The sequence below is a fragment of the Vulpes lagopus genome, chromosome 10 (assembly GCF_018345385.1).
Source record: "Vulpes lagopus strain Blue_001 chromosome 10, ASM1834538v1, whole genome shotgun sequence".
Lineage (NCBI taxonomy): Eukaryota > Metazoa > Chordata > Mammalia > Carnivora > Canidae > Vulpes > Vulpes lagopus.
The window spans coordinates 115,686,313-115,706,377 of record NC_054833.1 but is presented as its reverse complement, the minus strand read 5'-3'; the positions used below and the strand labels follow the sequence as shown (position 1 = coordinate 115,706,377).

Here is a 20,065-nt window from a genome sequence, read left to right as displayed (position 1 = left end):
AAAAAAAACAACAAGCTTTTAAGCCATGAAAAGACATGGAGGAAAGTTAACTGTAAGAAACCAATCTGCAAAGGTTATGATACGATATGATTCCAATTATAGGACATTGTGGAATAGGCACAACAATGGAGACAGTGAAAAAGATCAGTGGTTGGGACGCCTGGGGGGCTCAGTAGTTGAGTGTCTCCCTTCAGCTCAGGGCGTGACCCCGGGGTCCCGGGATCAAGTCCCACGCAGGCTCCCTGCATGGAGCCTGCTTCTCCCTCTGCCTGGTCTCTGCCTTGTTCTCTCTCTCTCTCTCTCTCATGAATAAATAAATAAAATATTAAAAAAAAAAAAAAAAGGAAAGGATCGGTGGTTGACGGGGTAGGGGTTGGGGTGGGATGGATAGGCCGAGCACAGAGGGTTTTCAGGGCAGTGAAACTATTCTATATGGTATTATAATGGTGGATACATGTCATCACACATTGTCCAACCCATAGAATGTACAACCTGAAGACTGAACTCTGACTTAAACTGTGGACTTTGGTTGACAAAAATATGTCCATGTTGGTTCATCACTGGTAAGTAATGAACCCCCCACGGTGCTGGATGGGGGTGCACGTGTGGCACCTGGAGGGGGCGTGTGGGAGACTATGTTTTCCCAGTATTGCTGGGAACCCCCAAACTACTCTAAAGTCTGCTAATTAAAACAAACCTTCCCCAGAGGATTATGATGCAGAGCACATTTGAGACCAGCTGAACAGACCCCATGCCATCCTTTTCAGATGCAAATGAGAGAAACAGAGGAAGAGAAGAGAGGGAACACTCCATGAGTTGGTGAGTTAAGGCAGTAGTAGGACGGAGCCTCCTCACTCCTCCATCAGGCTCTTTGCTGTCCCCCCCCCCCCCCCTGTGCCGAAGGGTCCTTGCAATGTCCCCTGGTGGCCCAATGTTCTGGGTAAACAAACAATATGGCTCAGCTTCAGAGCTGTTTAGCTCCCTTGGGAGCTAGGGAAGGCTGATTCCTGCCCCAGGAATCACACCAGTAATTGCTTCTGAAGCCAGATTAGGGGGAAAAAGAAACTCTGACACTGGGGAGACTAGTCAGGGGACCTGGCAAGACGAGAGGTTTTCTTCCCTGCATTTTCTGAAGGGCACTTAGCATATTATTTTACCTCCTCATATATAAGTTTTATCAACACCTGCCACACGTCGTGTCCTTTTTCTAGCCCATAAAGTTGCTGGGGGGATGAAGGCCTCTCCAAAGGGCAGAGGGGCTCAGCAGTTCCCATACGTGGACTCCATGCCCAGTTCCATGCAGGCATCTTTAGACTTTATCACAGGGAATTCCTGCAACACCCTTCCCACTGTAATTGCTCGTCTACCTTATATGGGAAGATCCTGAGGTCAGTGAGATTAGTTCCCATTGCATTAGGTTGCAGATAGCAGTGAAGCTCAGAGTTGAACTCAATCTCTCTGACTCCAAAGCGGGTGATCTTTACTCTGAAGCATGTTGGGAAAGGAGTCGTAAGCACAGGAGGTCTTGCTAGGGCTCTGTGTTCTTGGTCTCCTGGAGACGCGTCCTCCGGAAGCGGAGATTGACCTTCCCCAGCACACCTGGAAGGGCTACACTGCAGTCCGTGGGAAATTCTTTATACTCCTCGAAATTCAAAATGAGAGCAAGAAGTTTGCCCAGAGTCCATTCGGTAATGCACTTCGGGATGCCTGGCACGGGCGGCTCCTGGGATGCATATCAAGCAGGGTGCGAGGCCTTTGGGCTGAGTGAGCCGCTGAGGACAGAAGTGGTGCATCAGCCCGAGACAGGGCAGAGGTGCCCTGGCATCAGACCAGCTGGCGTGGCTCCTCTCACTCCTGTTCGTTTGGATGATTATTAAATGTATTGCTTTTTCATTTTGATTTTTTTTTCCTTTTGGCATAGAAGAGGGATATTTATCTCATGATAGGATTTTAAAGCTGAGTGTCAGGTTTGGGGTCTCTAACTGGCACTCCAGCACTAGCATCACAACACACATTCCAATGTAGTATGAGAAGAGCAGAGCGCGCTAGAGACTCAGAGTTGTGACTAAAGGGCTTGGGAGCTATTAGCTCTCTAATGTGTTCACTCCGCGCTTATGCTGGACCAGAAAGACACTGACACCGGGGGAGAAATAGCGGATAATGCAGCTCGCTGTGGAGAAATGATTAATATTGCACCATCAAAATGCAATTTATCAGTTAGCATTTGTCAAAAGTGGAGTTTGGACTCAAAATGGCCAGTGTCTCAATTCCAGGTCTTGCATCCACCAGCTTTGTCATACGAGGGTTTTCATTCCCCTACATGTAAAACTGGAACCTCACAAGGCTCTGGTGGGAGAAGGCATGCAAAATATTTAAGCGCTGGGCACTCAGCTGGTGCCACCAAAACATTCATTCTCTTTCTCCCCAGTCCCACGCATCAGGGCCGATTTAGGTGGCTGACGAGGAAGGTGAGGAGTTTGTTGCTTTTGTCTGCGCACCTTCTTCTGGACCTCGAATCGGGGTCCTCCAAGCCAGGGGAGGACGGATGGAACGTGTAGTCAACTGGAGGGGGCAAGAGCAGAGAGAAGAGAAACTGAACTGCTTGGGCGTGTGCTGTGGGGGCCGGAGGTGGACCATAGGTGGACCATAGGTGGAGGGGTGACATGAGATGGGAATCCAAGTGCCACCGGCAGGAGGGGGACAGAAGAATCTGCCCATTGTACTTGGAGTTGTATTATTTGTGGATATTTAACCATCATCCCTTAAGGTGTAGAGTGCCTGTGCCGGGTTCAGTCTCAGACTTGAACCCTCCCCATATGCTCCACCGAATTCCAGAGGATGGGTTCCTTTTTTTTGCTTTCCCCTCTTTTTCCTCATCCTATGCCACTGCCTTCTCTTCTCTAGTTTGGCCATCGTTCTGCATCCTCGACGTGGCCTGGTGGGTGCCCTGTGACCCCACCTACTCCTGCTCCCCTAGGTAAGCCCTCAAGGGAGGGGGCCCCCTGGCCAGCCAGCCTTGGGTCCCTTGACTGCGATCCCTTGCTGACATTAGCTCAGCTCCCCTACAGGAGACTCCGAAAAGACTTGCCTTTACCAGCCAGCCAATCTGGGTATGGTCACGGAACTTCACAGTCAACACACACTTACGGGCCTCAGCTCGTTTCCAGCTGCTAATATGTTTGAAAAGGCAATATTAAGTCACACATTTGTTTTCCTCTCTCAATCCAAATGTCAATGCAGAAGAGAAACAACCTAATGTAGAGAAATGAAATGAAATAATTAAAAAGTTGCAGAATGCGAAGCCACTAAGATAAAACCAACCCAGGCCCGGTGGAGATAATGGTTATCTGTTTGCAGTAAACGTGAAGTGAGAATAATTCATGACTCGTGATAACAGCCCACGGAAAGGAAGTAAATTAGTTGCAGAGGGTGGGGAGAGCCTTCCACACCCCCGCGGGGCCAGACCTCACAAGGAAAGGACTAGGGGGCAGGAGCTTATCTTTATCAGGTAATGAAACAGTGCTCTATGTTAGAGTAGGAGCTTGAAGTGGAAACTGGAGTCTGGAGGTAACTGGGAGGAGGAGGAGGGACACCCCGAAGATCACTAGAAACTCTTTGGCTTGGGACCTAGAGACGCGCGGAAGGCCTGCTCTGGGCCACCTGCTTCCACGGGGCAACCTCGTGTCTCCCCTCGGGGCCTGTCGCTCGGCCTGTTGTGGGGGGGGGACGGAGGCCCAGCTATGAGCCTGCCCAGGTCTCTGGGCTTCTCTTGCGCTGCAAGGAAGCAGCGTAGCCCAGGTAAGGGCCGAGGTGACCTGGACTTCGGAGCTCTGTTCTCTCTGAATACTCCACACCGCCTCATGACTGCTGAACAATCTGGCACCACTGAGATCCAGAGGCTGCTGCAAATTCCGGCCACAGCCGGGCCGGTGTGCAAAGCCGTTACCCCTGTGTACGCTCAGATACACGCTCGGCCCTACCCTGCACTGTGCTGCTAACTTTATCTATCAGCGTGGGTGTCCTACAAGCAGGTCAGATTCACCCTCTCTGCACACCACTGAAGCCTCAGGTCCTGATAGTCATTATTTCGCCATCTCCACCTATTCCTTTAAATCAGAAACTTGAGGTTTCCCTTGATCCTTTCCTTTCTGTTAACCGCCACCCTGCAATGAATCTCCAAGTCTTATCAATTCTATCTCCAAAAGGTTCTCTATTTTTCTTTTCTTTTCACTCATTTTATCCCAGTTTGGTTCAGGCTAATATCCCCTCCCGCCAAAAGTACTCCAGCTTACTCTTCACAGCTCTTCCTGTCTTTGTCTCCTCTCCCCGAATCCACTTTCTGCACTGTAGGCTCAGAGATCATGGTAAAACGCCAAAGTGTACAAACCTTCCAAGCCTCTCCTTTCCTTTAGCAAGAAGTTCAATGTCTTTACATAAGGAATAGTTTTAATAGATATTTTTGCATGGGATATCACCTTTCCCCTACCTTTTACTCCATAAGTAAATTAAAATAAGTTGCTTCCTCTACAGTGTCAATCATGTTTCATAATCATCCCACTATTTTTTAAAAAGATTACTTATTTATTTATTTATTCATGAGAGACATAGAGAGAGAGGCAGAGACACAGGCAGAGGGAGAAGCAGGCTCCATTGAGCACAGTGTGGGACTCGATTCCGGATCTCTAGGATCATCCCCTGAGCTGAAGGCAGACACTCAACCCCTGAGCCCCCCAGGTGTCCCTCATCCCACTTTCTAAACATGCTATTCCTTCTTCATGGTTCTACATGGAATACTCTTCTGGTTTCCTTTCTCTCACCCTCTCTCTCTCTCTCTCTTTTTTTTTTTTTTTTGGTCTTTTCTAGACTACCTAGTTCTGTGTGTCTCCTAGAAGCCAGTATAGATACCTCTTCCTCCACAAACCCCTTCTTAACTGTCCAGAGATTCAGTCGGGGATGCTTCATATGGCCATCATAATGTTTACCCATCATAGCACTTATACTGCATTTAAAAAAAAAGATTTATTTATTGGGGGGCGGGGAGAGGAAGAGGGAGAGGGAGAGGGAGAGAGAAACTTTAGCAGATTCTGTGCTGAGTGCAGAGCCTGATGTGGGGATTGGTTTCATGACCCTGAGATCATGACCTGAGCTGGAACCAAGTGTCAGACCCCTAACCAACTGTGCCACCCGGGTGCCCCATACTACATGGTAATGAATGCACTTCTGCCCCCTAAATTGTAAGATTCCTGTGTACAAAGACCATAGATTATTTCCTGGTGCTGATTCGGGTGCCTGAACGTGACAGGTGCCTCACAGGCATTTCTGATCAAGGGTTGTCACAGGTGGAAATTGGTGTGCAGGAGATTTCTCAGGGAGCCCTACTGGGGTAGAGCCCTACTGGGGTGGGGATTGGGCAGAAGGAGCAGTTGGACCTTGGCAGAGCCTCATGGAAGCTTCAGCTGTGCTATAGGGAGCTCTGAAGCCAGGATAATCCTTCAGGATGGTCTCTGGTTGGGGTTAGAGGCTGGGATTTTTATACTTCCGTGTTGTTTCAGTAATGAGGTGCAGGACCACCAAGGCAGTCAGTCTCCAAAGGGGCTGATAGTTGAGGGTTGCCTGCAGCAGCACGACCAGCAGCTGGAGAATTACTCCTTCTTTTCTGAAGGGGGATTTGAGTGGCCCATCTATTGTCCACCGTGGGTGTAGTATTCAGTAAGCACACACTTGGACCCACTAGCTCCAGGACTGAGTAAAGAATGTCATGGACAGTACAGTGGTATCCCCTCGGGGAGTGCATGTGGAGTCATTCTTATTATGTGTTTTCCGGTGAAGAAGTCATTAAGGAGATGATCCCAACTCTTCTAAAACTGGTCGTCCTCATACTCTCTGCAACTCCTAGTGAGGGATGTTCTTTACTAGATATTCAGACTCACAAGACCTAACCAGGCAATACCTGGCACCAGTTTAATCAGATGGATATTGGTCCACAAGCACAGACAGCATCCCAGTTGGGCTGTGTCAGGCATTTTTTTTCAGAGGGAATAATCCTTATAACAATCCACTCTTAGACTCTTCCTGCCACCTGCACCTTTTCTTGTCTCCATCCTGCAGTAGTGTTTGGGTGTGAGGGAACAAGACTCCTATTAGACCGATGAAATAGCTGCCTGACCTAGAGGCCTCACGCCCCAGAGGGAACAGTATCTCTTTCAATAAGCTTACGCATAGTTTTCAGGCCCCCACAAAGGGAATGTCCAGTTATGAGTCTCAGTATTCAAGGAATCATAAAAGTATGGTTTTCCACCAGGTATTTATGGTTTATTCAGTTTTTCCAAGTTCAGATGAAATTTATCTATAAGGGGCCGTTTTTACCCTAAAAAATGCTTCCCAGTAATACAGATGAGATTCCACCTTTATCAGGATTTCAGGAGAAAGAGTGAACAGGTTCACTGAAGATTGGAGTTGTCTTTAGAAAAGGAGAAAAGGGCTTGTTCACTCTCCTCCCTCTCAACCCTATGTGGTCTTTATCACACCAGAGGTGTAGTTATAACACCAGTTGATATGCATGTCAGGGCAGATAGTCCTAGCAAGTTGTTTTCTACTTAGTTTACCTCTTCTTTTCATGGCTCTGAATACGAGATTCATTATTTTATTATTTATTAATTTATTAATAAATTACTTATTTGTTTATTAATAGTAAGACTTATTAATCTTTCTCATCCTGGGGTTGGTACAGTGTAGATTCTTGCTATGATCTGAATGTTTGCATCTTTCCAAAATTCATATGGTGACATCCTAATGCCTAATATGAAGGCATCACAATATGATGGGATTAGTGCTCTGTAGAAGAGACCTCGCAGAGATCCCTCACACCTCCTGCCATATGAGGACTCAGCAAGAAGGCACAGGGCATGAGCAAGAAGAGGGCCCTTACCTGTGACCATGCTGGTGCCCTGATCTTGGACTTTCCAGCTTCCAGAACTATGAGAAATACATGTTTCTTGCTTATAAACCACCTGATCAAAAAAAAAAAAAAAAAAAAAAAAAAAAAAGCCACCTAGTCCTTGGATCTTGTCACAGCAGCCTGAGAGAATCAAGACAATACTCAACAGAAAAAAACTGTTTAGTTAACAAAAAAGAAAATAATTAAATTGAGAAAAATCAGAAGATACACTGTCATATTTCTATCTTACAGAAGATAATAACTGTAAATATATTTTAGTATGTTTCCTTCCAGTATTTCTTATGTACGCGGGCTTAACAACCGGTCTGTACTAATACTCTACTATACGTTTCTCACCCTTTTTTATAGACAGACATATAAAAAAGTAAGATTATTACATTACTAGGAGGTTGGTTCTGCCTCAGCCCATCAGCATAACTGCAAATAGTGTTTTGGAGAAGCTCGGGTGATGGGATGTTCAACATCTATTTGATGTAGACCACCTGCCAGACCATGTGTAGGCACGTGACTAGGGGAAGAAAAATAAGGCTTAGTTATTGCTCAAAACACTTATGTGCCCTTCATGGGGAAGGATGGTTCACATTCGTATTTTATGTCCCAGGAGGTGACTTCTAATGTTGACTTAAGCTTGTTCTGCTTAGTCGAGATTAGGTTCTTAAAGCACCAGAAAAGGAAGTTAGGTCCACTTAAAAAGTTTCATCAAGTATCCAGTTTCTCAAAAATAAACAGATAAATAATCCCTGCAGATTAGCCAGTCTCTGTAAAATCATTTTAACACAATATCCAGCTGATCATTTGGGAGGCAAGCGAGTCAGCTGGTGGGGATTGAATGTTAGCTACTTGGTTGTCATGGAAACTTTTCTTCCAGACTAGGAAAAAGGCAGTCGTGGGAAACCTGCCATGTGGAAAAATAGCCCATTTCTCCATGATCTATTCTCTCTGTTGATCACAAGTCGACATCCTACTGGGGCTGGGAGTAGAGAGAAATGCAGGCAACCTAGTCATTCGGAGGAGAGAAACCTTCCCCTTTGCCCAAAGAGAGACCCAGGGGACATGATTTGAACAAGAAGGCACAGATAGAAGTCGGAAAGCCAGGGTCATAAATTTATTTTATTTTTATTCTTTTTTTTTCTTTTTTAAAAATTATTCCTTACAAGTTGTTAAAAGTCTTGTTCTCAGTTACCCACAGATGCTGGGCGAGGAGGACTGTTGATAGGAAACCTTGACCAGCATTTGCAGCCCTGACTTAAGACGCATCACAGCGCTTTGTGACCAGAATTGAAGTCTGCGTAACCTGTTCAGCCCCAATGGAAAAAGCCAGAGTTAAGATGTGATGGTTAAGACCATCAGTTTTAGGATAAAGCGTCTTTCAACTGCTCCTAAGTGTAAAAATTCCTTTTAAAACTTGATCTAACTTGGTTAATATGTTGTTCATAAATGCCCAGAATTCTTGCTAATATCTCTCCATATCTGCCCTCAATTAATCTGAATTTATGTAACCTGAATAAAGTAGTTTTTGAAGAGGTAGAGTCACACACCCCTATCTTCAGAATGTGTTATCGCTGTTCATTTACATTTCCAACTCTCCTAAATTGTGAGCTCTTCAATGGGTGGATGGTGCCTTGTTCATCGGGACAAGCCTACCATCAACACGATGCTCCATTCAAGTGTTTGATTCATCAAGCACGTTCTATGTACTAGTGTCTGGGATCTGTTGGTAATCAACACTTATCCAGTGAATAATGGATGGATAGATGGATGGGTAGCCTGATGGATGGATGGTTATATACAGTATTTTCTTGGCTTTCTTTTTCCTGTATTTTTAGCTAAATAACTATTTTGCAAGAACAAAATTTACCACACAATTATTTTCCTGGTAGCAGCTTTCTAGGCTGCAGAAAATAATTAAGATTGAAGTAGGGGCAACTTGGTAAATCATCATCATAGGCTGGGAAAGTCTTACTGCTTCCTGTTTTTTTTTTTTTTCATCTCAAATCTCTCCCTTATAGGTTAAATGAGATCTGCTTATCTAATCATTATATATTGAGTCTTTAATAGTTTTTTTCCAGTCTACATTTCTGTTTGTATACAGAGACTTGTTTTGTCACTATGCAAAGAATTTATTGCTCTTGCTGAGAGTCATGTGACAATAATTCAAAATATCTTCACTGCTAGATTGCTTTCTTTGACGACAAGATGCCCCAGTTTCCCCCTCTCTTCCTTGTATGCCGTGCCGAGCATGCTTATAATCTCAGACCATCAATCTTCTTTGCCTTTATGTCATTTTTCTGCCACATCATACAACCTAAACCATTTCGCCTTTTTTTTTTCTTTTCAAAGTTTTATTTATCTTCTAGTTACTTATCATACAGTGCGATTGGTTTCAGAAGCAGAATCCAGTGATTCATCACTTACATACAACACCCAGTGCTCATCACAAGTGCCCTCCTTCCTGCCCGCCACCCATAGTCCTTCCCCCACCCACCTCCATCAATCCTCAGTTTGTTTTCTATCATTAAGAGTATGTTATGGTTTGGGGCACCTGCGGGGCTCAGTGGTTAAGCATCTGCCTTTAGCTCAGGCCGTGATCCCGAGGTCCCAAGATCGAATCCCACATCGGGCTCCCCATGGGGAGCCTGCTTCTCTCTCTGCCTGTGTCTGTACCTTCCTCTCTGTGTCTCTCATGGATGAATGAATGAATGAATGAATGAATGAATAAATAAATAAACAAATAAATAAATAAAATATCTAAAAAAGAGTATGTTATGGTTTGTTTTCATTTCTCTTTTTTTCTTTTTTTCCCTCCTCTCATACGTTCATCTGTTTTGTTTCGTAAATTCCACATATGAGTGAAATCGTATTAAACCATTTCATATTTATTTAATTATTCATGAGAGACAGAGAGAGGCAGAGACACAGGCAGAGGGAGAAGCAGGCTCCATGCAAGGAGCCCGATGTGGGACTCGATTCCAGGACCTGGGATCATGACCTGAGCTGAAGGCAGACGCTCCACTGATGAGCCACCAAGGCGTCCCTAAACCATTTCATCTTGACACCGCCCCATCCCTTTGTGTATTCATGATTCCTACTCTGCCAAACCTTAGCCTTTGTATGATTTATTCAGTTCTTTTCCCATGTTGAGAAGCATTTCTTCATTAATTTTCCCAGCAATACTCTTGAATAGATCTATGCGTTAGGAACTAGGCATTGGAGACAGAGTTTAACATGATTTGAGGATGTCTGTCAGGATGCTTAGTCAGATACAGAACTCCTTAAGCTAGATAAATGAACTTCCTGAAAATATATGAAAAATATTGGATATCTGAACACCTTTTCTCCCCCCTGGGTAGAAGTTCCCTATGTTTTATAGAGTTTCCTAATTAATGATATAGACAAGGAGATAAACAATGAAATTTTCCTGTGCTAAATATGACCAGGTTAGGAATAGGAAGACTACAAAGGATGCTTTGGTCAAATCAGAGAAGTCACATTCTTAGAACTTTGCTGATTGAATTCACTAGAATTCACCTGTGAGCTAATAGCAGCTGGGACCTCAGTGACTCTCAGCAATCCTTCTGTTTTCCTACTGACCCTTGGTTACATTCTTCCATTCCTGCTATCCTCAAGCCTCTGTTTCTTTTCACTACTTGCTTTACCTATCTTTTTGAAAGAGCTACTGCCAAATCCGGGCAATTTCATTGGAAAATTAAAAGGACCTGCATTGCAGAATCTGAAGTGCCCTTAAAATAGTAACTACTTGGAACTAACATTATCTGAAAGGCATTAGATGTTAGAATATCTAATTCCAAAGGGCGAAAAAAGCCTCCAAAGTAAACAAGTAAACTTCTAGGAAAAAAGAGGAGACATAATTTATAGGAGAATATTTTGTATGTTTCAATTTCTTCATTATTGAATTACTACTTTCTTATCTTTTGAGAGTCTATAAGGTGCTGACAATGGCTGTGTGTGGGTTGGGAGGGGAGTCTGGGTGTCTGGAAGCTAACAACTATATTACCTTATTTATTTTTCATATTTGTCATATTTTTTTGAAGAGTATGGGCAGTAGGGAGGGGCTGAGGGAGAGAATCTCAAGCAGGCTCCCTGCTGAGTGAGGAGCCCAACTCGGGGCTCAATCTTACGACCCTGAGATCAGGACTTGAGCTGAAATCAAGAATCAGACACTTAACCAACAGAGCAACCAGGTGCCTCTATTCTTCATATTTCTTAAAAGGTGCCTAGATTGTGAACCTTATGCAAAGTCCTGCAGCTAACCAGTTGTAAACTAAGGTTGAAAGTGGGTCTGCATGGTGCTGCTTTCATTCACTACATCAACCTGCTTTTTTTTTTTCTTTCCACCTTTATTGAGGTATAATTGTCAATTAAAAATTGTTTATTTTTATGGGGAACAACTTGGTAATTTATATATGTATACATTGTGAAATAATCATCACAATCAAGCTAATTAACATATTCATCATCTCAGTTACCATCTTCTTTGATGTGTGTGTGTTGAGACCATTGGAGAGCTACCCTTTCAGCAAGCTTCATGTAGACCATACAGAATTGTTAATTATAGACACCATGCTGTATATTAGATTCCAAGAACCTCTTCATCTTAGAACCAAAAGTTTGCACCCTTTGACCGACATCTTTCCATTTCTCCTTCTCACCAGCCTCTGGTAACCATCAATCTGCTCTCGATTTCTATAAATTTAACTTGTTTAGGTTCTACGTATAAGTGAGATTATGCAGCCTTGTCATTCTGAATCTGGCTTATTTCACTTAGCATAATACCTCAAGGTTCATCCATGTTGTTAACAACTGGCAGATTTCCTTCATTTTAAAAGCTGAATGATATTCCATTGTATGTATACACCACATTTTCTTTATCTGTTCATCTGGTGATGGACATTTAAGTTGTTTCCATAAGTCATTTATTGTGAATAATGGAGGGTACAGGTATCCTTTCAATATTCTGATTTTGGTACTTTGGATAAATACCCAGAAGTGGGATGCTGGATCATATCATCATTCTATTTTTGATTTTTTGAAGAGCTTCTATACTGTGTGCATTTAAGGAGCAGTCACCTCTTCCTGACCTACAGGAAGGACTTCAGTAGGGACAGACCTCCTACAGGTGGGTGCAAGGGCACCAGCTGGGTGTAGTGCCTTATCTTGGGCATTGGGAGAGTGGTGCAGCAAGGTAGGATCCAGGTAGCTCTGTCACCAATGTCAGTGTTGACAAAGACTGCTGGGTTTCTAGGTGGCCAACACTGTGGGTGTCAGGGACATCCTGAGGGCTGCTTGGGTCCTTGGTGATGAATCCTTCTGGGAGTATCACTTTCTTTGTCCCCCATGGAGAGGGGAAGAGAAATGTTGGACTAGGAGATTGGGTGACACAGGTCAAATGCTTCCTATGCTTTTTTTGTGCGACCATCCTCCAGGTGTTACAGATTCTTCATCGTACTCCAGAGTTCTCCCATAACTATTTTCATTGGCGTAGTTGTTTAATCATTGTGTGTGTCTGTGTGTGTAAGCATTGAGACCTCCTAGAGTGCCATCTTGCTGATGTCATTTTCAAGCTGCCTTCTGAGAAGCTGCCCTTCCCCCAAATCAAAGCCAAAGTCAAAGGCTTATTTGCACATTATTTTTAAGATTTTATTTATTTATTCATGAGAGACACAGAGAGAGAGGCAGAGACACAGGCAGAGGGAGAAGCAGGCTCCCTGTAGGCAGCCCGATGCGGGACCTGATCCCGGGCCCCAGCATCATGCCCTGGGCCGAAGGCAGGCACTAAACCATTGAGCCACCCAGGGATCCCCCTTATTTGCACATTGTTAATTAAAGAATGTGATCTCAGAGAGCAGGTGCGATGGATCAAGGTAGCAGAACAGGGATAGATGGACTGTCAGTACAAGGATGTGTAACCAGCTTTGCCAAGGATACAGGACCACTGGGTTTTGGGGGCCTTTTGAAAATCTTGATGAGTATCTCAAAATCCCTGTCTGAAGTAGCAAAGGGTAGGAAGGTGCACCGTGGGTTGTTCTTGCATGAGTGTAAGCACAGCATCCGAGATATCTGGAGAAGGAGGAGAAGTATGTTATCAGGCTGCAGCTTCATGAATCCATTCATAGTGTTAGTGGTTGTAAAAAGAGATGAAGGTTACATGAATTGAAGCAGTGCATAAGAGCAAGGAGGGGATGGGGATTAAGGAGTACACGTATCATGATGAAAAAAACATGATAAAAAAGCAAAGAGAGGGATCCCTGGGTGGCGCAGTGGTTTGGTGCCTGCCTTTGGCCTGGGGCGTGATCCTGGAGACCCGGGATCGAATCCCACGTCGGGCTCCCGGTGCATGGAGCCTGCTTCTCCCTCTGCCTGTGTCTCTGCCTCTCTCTCTCTCTCTGTGTGTGACTATCATAAATAAATAAAAATTAAAAAAAAAAAGCAAAGAGATGTTTAGTATGGAAGCAAAATGAATGACGCTAACAGTGATAAGCTTCTCTACATTATAGAAGTGAGTAGAATTGGAGTTCAGGGAGCCCTTTTGTGTGGGTCAAAGTGGGTCAACTTTATGAATGCAGTAAGTGCCTGGGCACTATGCTGAGGTGTGTTGGAGTCTGCGAGTCCCTAGTTTCTAGAAGTTCATAGAGTCTGTGCAGGCACAGGGCTATATCCTCCAGGAAGCTCTGCCATTCAGAGAGCACTGAGACTGGGGCCCGAGTGACATCTGATTCTTTGGAGGGTCATTATGGAATCTTAGTCATCGATGCCCTTTGTTTTTTTTTTTTCCCCCTCAAATGCAATCTAATTGACAAGTGAAATCTTATGCAGAACTCTGATATGTTGAACTTAAAATGAAGTTCGCCTGCTTGAAGGGGAAATGTTTGAATGCTAGAGAATGGATAGGAGAAGGTGGGAACCCTCATCTCCTCTCTTTTCAATGGCCCTGAGGTATTTAAACGATCCACTGAGAATCAACTGAGTGGTTAGAGAATTCTTGCCTTGGGGTGAGAGTTAAGGATTCTGACAATAGTATCTACGACATTTAAAGCCAATTGTAAAATAAGAGCTCCATGAAGGCAGTGACATTGTTTCATTCATCTGTGTATTTTTACAACTTCTAAGAGTGCTTAGCATATGCTAGATCTCTGTGTTTGTTGAATGAATGAATGACCACCATGTTCAAGGTGCTATGCTACTATTTATTTGCAGTAAGTTGAGAAAAGCTAGTTTTGATTTGTCAATACTCTTTTTTTCTTAGTCCTTTTGTCCCTATCACCATTTGTGAAATAGATGGCCATGATTATGGGACCAGTCTACTAGCCTCAAATTAAGCAGTGCTAATGGACTTTGGAGAATCAAACCCATGACATCAACCTACAGAGAAATATTCTTTAATTGAGAATTAATATAACACAGACATAAACATAACTGGGGATGAATTGGATCCATGAAACTCAGATTCTGAAAAATAATAAACATGTAGGGGGATAAATTCATGAGATTCTATGGAGAAAAATTAGATGTCATTAGTATAGACACAATGCTAGATTTTTTTGGACTCCCATATAAAGAAACATAAATAAGTGAATAAGTAATATTTTGTATTAAAACCATGGTAAGGCACTGGAAGTTCTATAAAGTGTATCTATTAGAAAGCCTTGATTGGTCTTATAACACTAAGAGTATTCATGTAGCCACCCAAAACAAGTATTTTTCTTGCTTATTAAATTAAGACTTTCACATTACATATTACCATATAGAAAACATATCCTCTGTTGATGATGTTATCAACAATATAGTTATATATATAGACAATATTTGAATTACTACCAAACTTCTGATTTTCTGGAAAGAATGATTTATCCAGTGAGAATGGTAAATGGCAATTCCTGGCAGCAATGCTAGTGCTGGTGGATTTACTGTAACGTAGCTCAGGATTTATTTTTCATATCCAAATAGGAAAATTACCTTTGTATATTACAAAGGCAATGAAGATCAATTTGTAATTGGAAATCCTTGCCACTGAACCAGCTTTGTACAGCTTAGTACAAAAATTGTACTAATTTTTTGGGGAAAATTGTTTCTACAGTGATATGTTTAACACTGGAATGGCTCATGCAGGATCTATCAACAGCATATCATAATCCTGATAAAGTCTCTTGTGGAATCAAACTTATTCTCTCATTTTACATTATACTTAGGACATTTGAAAAAATACAATTTATTTTTCAATTATAAAAGTAATACTTGCTTATTATAGAGAAGTAAGGAAAAAGCATAATCCTGAACACCTAGGGACAGTCACTGCTTTCATAGTTCTAAACTTTAATTTGTTCTGATTATACAAGTTAAACATGTTTAGAGAAGAAATTTAGAAAATGTAGACATGGAAAAAATAAGGAAATGAAATCACTCATAGTTTCACCAAGAGAAGACTACTTTGAAAATGTTGGCCTCGGTACTTATGTAGATTATGTATTTGTATATAGATACTTAAGATATGTTTTTTATTTTTAATTAAAGGAACCATGCGTATTTTATAATCTTTTATCATGTTATAATTTTTTTGTCACTTAATATTTAATTTTCATATTTCTAGATCACAAAATTATTTCATAATGCTACTTTTACTGAATCTATAGAAATCTATCACATTTACAGTTTATTTTACCAATCTTTTATTATTAGAATTTTATATACAAACCTCTGAAAAAATTCTTTACTGAATCTTTATACCTAATCTTAGCTACAATTTTTCGATAACTGACTACAAGTAAAATTTCTGTGCAGGAAAGTAGAACAATTTTCATTCCTAATGAGTATATGAATTGTTGTGTAATCTGCATATAATCATACGTGGACATTACACATAAGCACACAAATATTTGTTACTGTCCTGATCAAAAAGGGGAATCCCATCGTGTTAACACCATTTAGTTGGAAGAAACAGCTATTTACTTATATTACTTGGTGTAATAAGGATGTTGTGAGGAAGCTTGTATGAATTGGGCCTCATAGGATAATAGAAGAGTCAAGCAACAAGGAGCCTGATACTGAATTGGATAGTGGATAGTTCTGTAAGATGAAGTACAACTTTAGCTATCACTTATTCTCATCTTCTGCCCTTAGTAAGAGAATTTTGTTTTTAAGATTTTATTTATTTATTTGAGAGAGAAAGATAAAGAGCACAAGCAGGGGGAACAACAAAGAGAAAAGGAGAAGCAGCCTCCCCATTGAGCAGGGACCCCAATGTGGGGCTCAATCCCAGACTCTGGGATCATGACCCGAGGCCAAGGCAGACACTGAACAGACAGAACTGCCCAGGCACCCCAGTAAGAGAGTTTTAAAAAATGTTTTAGTCTTGGGACACCCAGGTGGCTCAGCGGTTGAGCATCTGCTTTCAGCCCAGGGCGTGATCCAAGGGTCCCGGGATCAAGTCCCTCACCAGGCTCCCTGCAGGGAGCCTGCTGCTCCCTCTGCCTGTGTCTCTGCCTCTCTCTGTGTGTGTCTCATGAGTAAATAAATAGAATCTTTAAAAAGTATTTTAGCCTTTTATTTTATTTCTAAAATTTAAAAACTCGGCTTTGCTATGTAGTACTGTGTGTGTACTAGAAAAGACTAAGAGAGTGGAATTCAAACAACAGGAGAGCAGAAAAGTAACACAGCTAAATAAAAGAACTAAGGACCTGAATAGATATTTCTCCAAAGGAGACATACAAATGGCCAACAGGTATATGAAAAAGTGCTCAGCATCACCATCATCAGGGACATGCAGATCAAAACCACAGTGCAATGCCACCTCGGGTAGCTATTACCAAAAAGAGAAAAGATAATGAGTGTTGGTGAGATGTGGAGAAAAGGGAAACCTTGTGTACTGTTGGTGCAATGTATAGTAATAACAGCTATTGTGGAAACAGCATAGATGCTCCCCCCAAAATTACAAATAGAACTACCATATGATCCAGTCATCCCACTTCTGGGTATATACCCAAAGGAAATAAAGTCTCTATTTCAAAGAGATATCTGCCTCCCCAGGTTAGTTGCAGCATTATTCACAATAGCCAAGATATGGAAACAACGGAAGTGTCCATCAACAGATGAATGGATAAAGGGAATACAATGGAATATTATTCAGCCATAAACAAGGAGGAAATTCTGTCGTTTGTGAAAATGTGGATGATCCTAGAGAACAGTATGCTGAGTGAAATCACCCTGACACAGAAAGAAAAGTGCTACATAATCGCACTTGTATGTAGAATCTAAAACAGTCAAACTCACAGAGCGGAGGGTTGAATGGTGGTTATCATGGGGTGGGGTGGGCGGAGGACATGAGGAGAGATGTGTACAGACTCAGTTATAAGATGAGTAAGTCTAGAGAGCCCATGGACAGCATGGTGATGATAGTTAATATTGCCATTTTCTACACTGTGTTGCATTTTTTACAAATTGAAAGTTTATGGCAACCCTGGGTCAAGCAAGTCCATTGGCACCATTTTTTTTCCCCCAAGAGCATTTGCTCACTTCATGTCTCAGTGTCACATTTTGATGATTCTTACAATATTTCAAGCTTTTTCATTATTATTAAATTTGTTATGGTGATCTGTGATTGGTGATCTCTGATGTTACTATTCTGATTATTTTGGGGTGCCATCAACTATGCCCATATAAGACAGCAAAATTAATCTGTAAATGTGATATCTATTCTGACAGTTCCACCAAACAGCTGTACCCGATAGTTCTCTTCCCTGGGGCCTCCCTGACACAACAGTGTTGAAATTGGGCCAGTTGGTAAGCCTACTGTGGCCTCTAAAGGTTCAAATAGAAGGAAGAGCTGTAGGGATCTCACTTTGGGAATTAAAAGCTAGAAATGATTAAGCTTAGGGAAGAAGGCATGTTAAAAGTTGAAATAGGCCAAAAGGTAGGTCTTTTGTACCAGAGCCAAGGTGTGAATGCAAAGGAGAAGTTCCTGAAGGAAATTAAAAGTGCTACTCCAGAGAACAGACAAATGATAAGAAAATGGAACAGCTTTGCTGCTGGTAGGGAGAAAGTTTGAGGGATCTGGAGAGAAGCTTAAACCAGTCACAATATCCCCTTAAGCCAAAACCTAATCCAGAGCAAGACCCTAAGGCTCTTTAATTTTATGAAGGCTGAGACAGGTGAGGAAGCTGCCGAAGAACAAGTTTGAAACCAGCAGAGGTTGGTTCATGAGGTTTAAGGAAAGCATAAAAGTGCAAGGTGAAGCAGCAAGTGATCCAGAAGATCTGGCCAAGATAATCAATGAAGAGCAACCGATTTTCAATGTCGTTGAAATAGCCTTCTCCTGGAAGATGTTGCCGAGGTCTTTCCCAGCTGTAGAGGAGAAGTCAAAGCCTGGCTTCAAAGCTTCAGGGTAAGCTGACTCTCTTAGGGGCTAATGCAGCTGATGACTTGGAGTTGAAGCCAGTGCTCATTTGCCATTCCAAAAATTCTAGGGCCTTTAGAATTATGCTAAATTGACCCTGCCTTTGTCCATAAATGGAACAACAAAGATCAGATGGCAACACATCTGTTTATAACATGGTTTATTGACAATTTCAAGCTCATTGCTGAGACCTGCTTGGAAAAAAAGATTCCTTTAAAGATATTAATGATTATTGACAATGCACCTGGTCACTCAAGAGCTCTGATGGAGATGTACAGTGAGATTAATATTGTTTTCATGGCTGCTAATATGACATTCATTCTGTGGCCTGTGGATCAAAGAGTCATTTTGACTTTCAGTTCTTATTATTTAAGAAATACATTTCATAAGACTGTAGCTGTCATAGGTAGTGATTCCATTGATGGATCTGGGAAAAGTAAATTGAAAACTTCCCAGAAAGGATTCATCATTCTAGATGCCATGAGGAACATTTGTGGTTTATGGGAAGAGGTCAAAATAGCAACACGAACAGGAGTTAGGATGAGGTTGATTCCAACTCTCATCTATGACTTTGAAGGATTCAAGACTTCAGTGGAGGAAGTCCCCGCAGATGTAGTAGAAAGAGCAAGAGAACTAGACTCAGAAGTGAAGTCTACGGATTGGACTGAATTGCTGCAATCTTATGAAAAAACCTCAAAAGACGAGGAACTGCTTCTTGTGGATAAGCCAAGAATGTAATTTCTTGAGATAGACTCTGTCCCTGGTGAAGAGTCTATGAAGATTGTTGGAATGGCAATGGGGGATTTAGAATATTACATAAACTTATTTGGTAAAGAAGTCACAGGGTTTGAGAGGAATGACTCCAATTTTGAAACACATTCTACCATGGATAAAATGTAATCAAATAGCATCAATTGCTACAGAGAAATTGTTTATGAAAGGAAGAGTCAATCAGTGTGGCACACTCCATTGTTGTCCTATTTTGAGAAATTGTTGCTTTAGACATAATTCTGTTGCACACATAGACCACCGTAGAGTGTAAACAACTTTTATATGCACTGAGAAACAAAAAAATGCCTTTCACTCACTTTACTGTGTTTTTCATTTTATTGTGGTGGTTTGGAACCAAACCTGAAATATCTATATGTAGTAGATATTGTTAATTGATCAGAAATGTTCACCTTTCCTAACAGCAGTCCTCAGCCAGTTACTTTCAGAAGGCAAAAGTTCTGACATGTTTTTCCACCAACTTATTGCAACCTCCTAAAAAAGAGATTATTTCTAAAATTGTATTACAAGTTTATCCAAACTTAAATACACTCAAAGAAAACTTAGTCCTATAGTTTTCTTATTTCAGTATAATGAATTCAGATTTTATTGTTTTGGATTGCCTGATATAGCATCATTATTATTGTTATGTATTGATTGTTAGCTACCATGATGATTTAATTGAGGATCTTTGAGTGCTATGGCTATTAATTATCAACAAAACAAAGAAAATCATTATTTAACTTTAATAAATGAAAATATATGAGTGACAGTCAATTAACATTGCAAATAAAAGATATGCATTTTGATTTTTATAGATAAACTACTTTCTGTGTAAGAGTTTTCCACTTAATGGGCTATTTGAAGGAAGATTGATATCAATTAATATGTCTATTAAATGCCACCATTTTCAAAAGTGATCTGTAATTATC

The 20,065-nt window shown here is 41.7% G+C and overlaps 1 pseudogene; it reads left to right on the top strand.

Annotated features, from left to right (window-relative positions):
• Nucleotides 1-3,860: 3,860 nt before the first annotated feature.
• LOC121500982 lies at nucleotides 3,861-19,367 on the top strand (annotated as a pseudogene).
• Nucleotides 19,368-20,065: the final 698 nt, after the last annotated feature.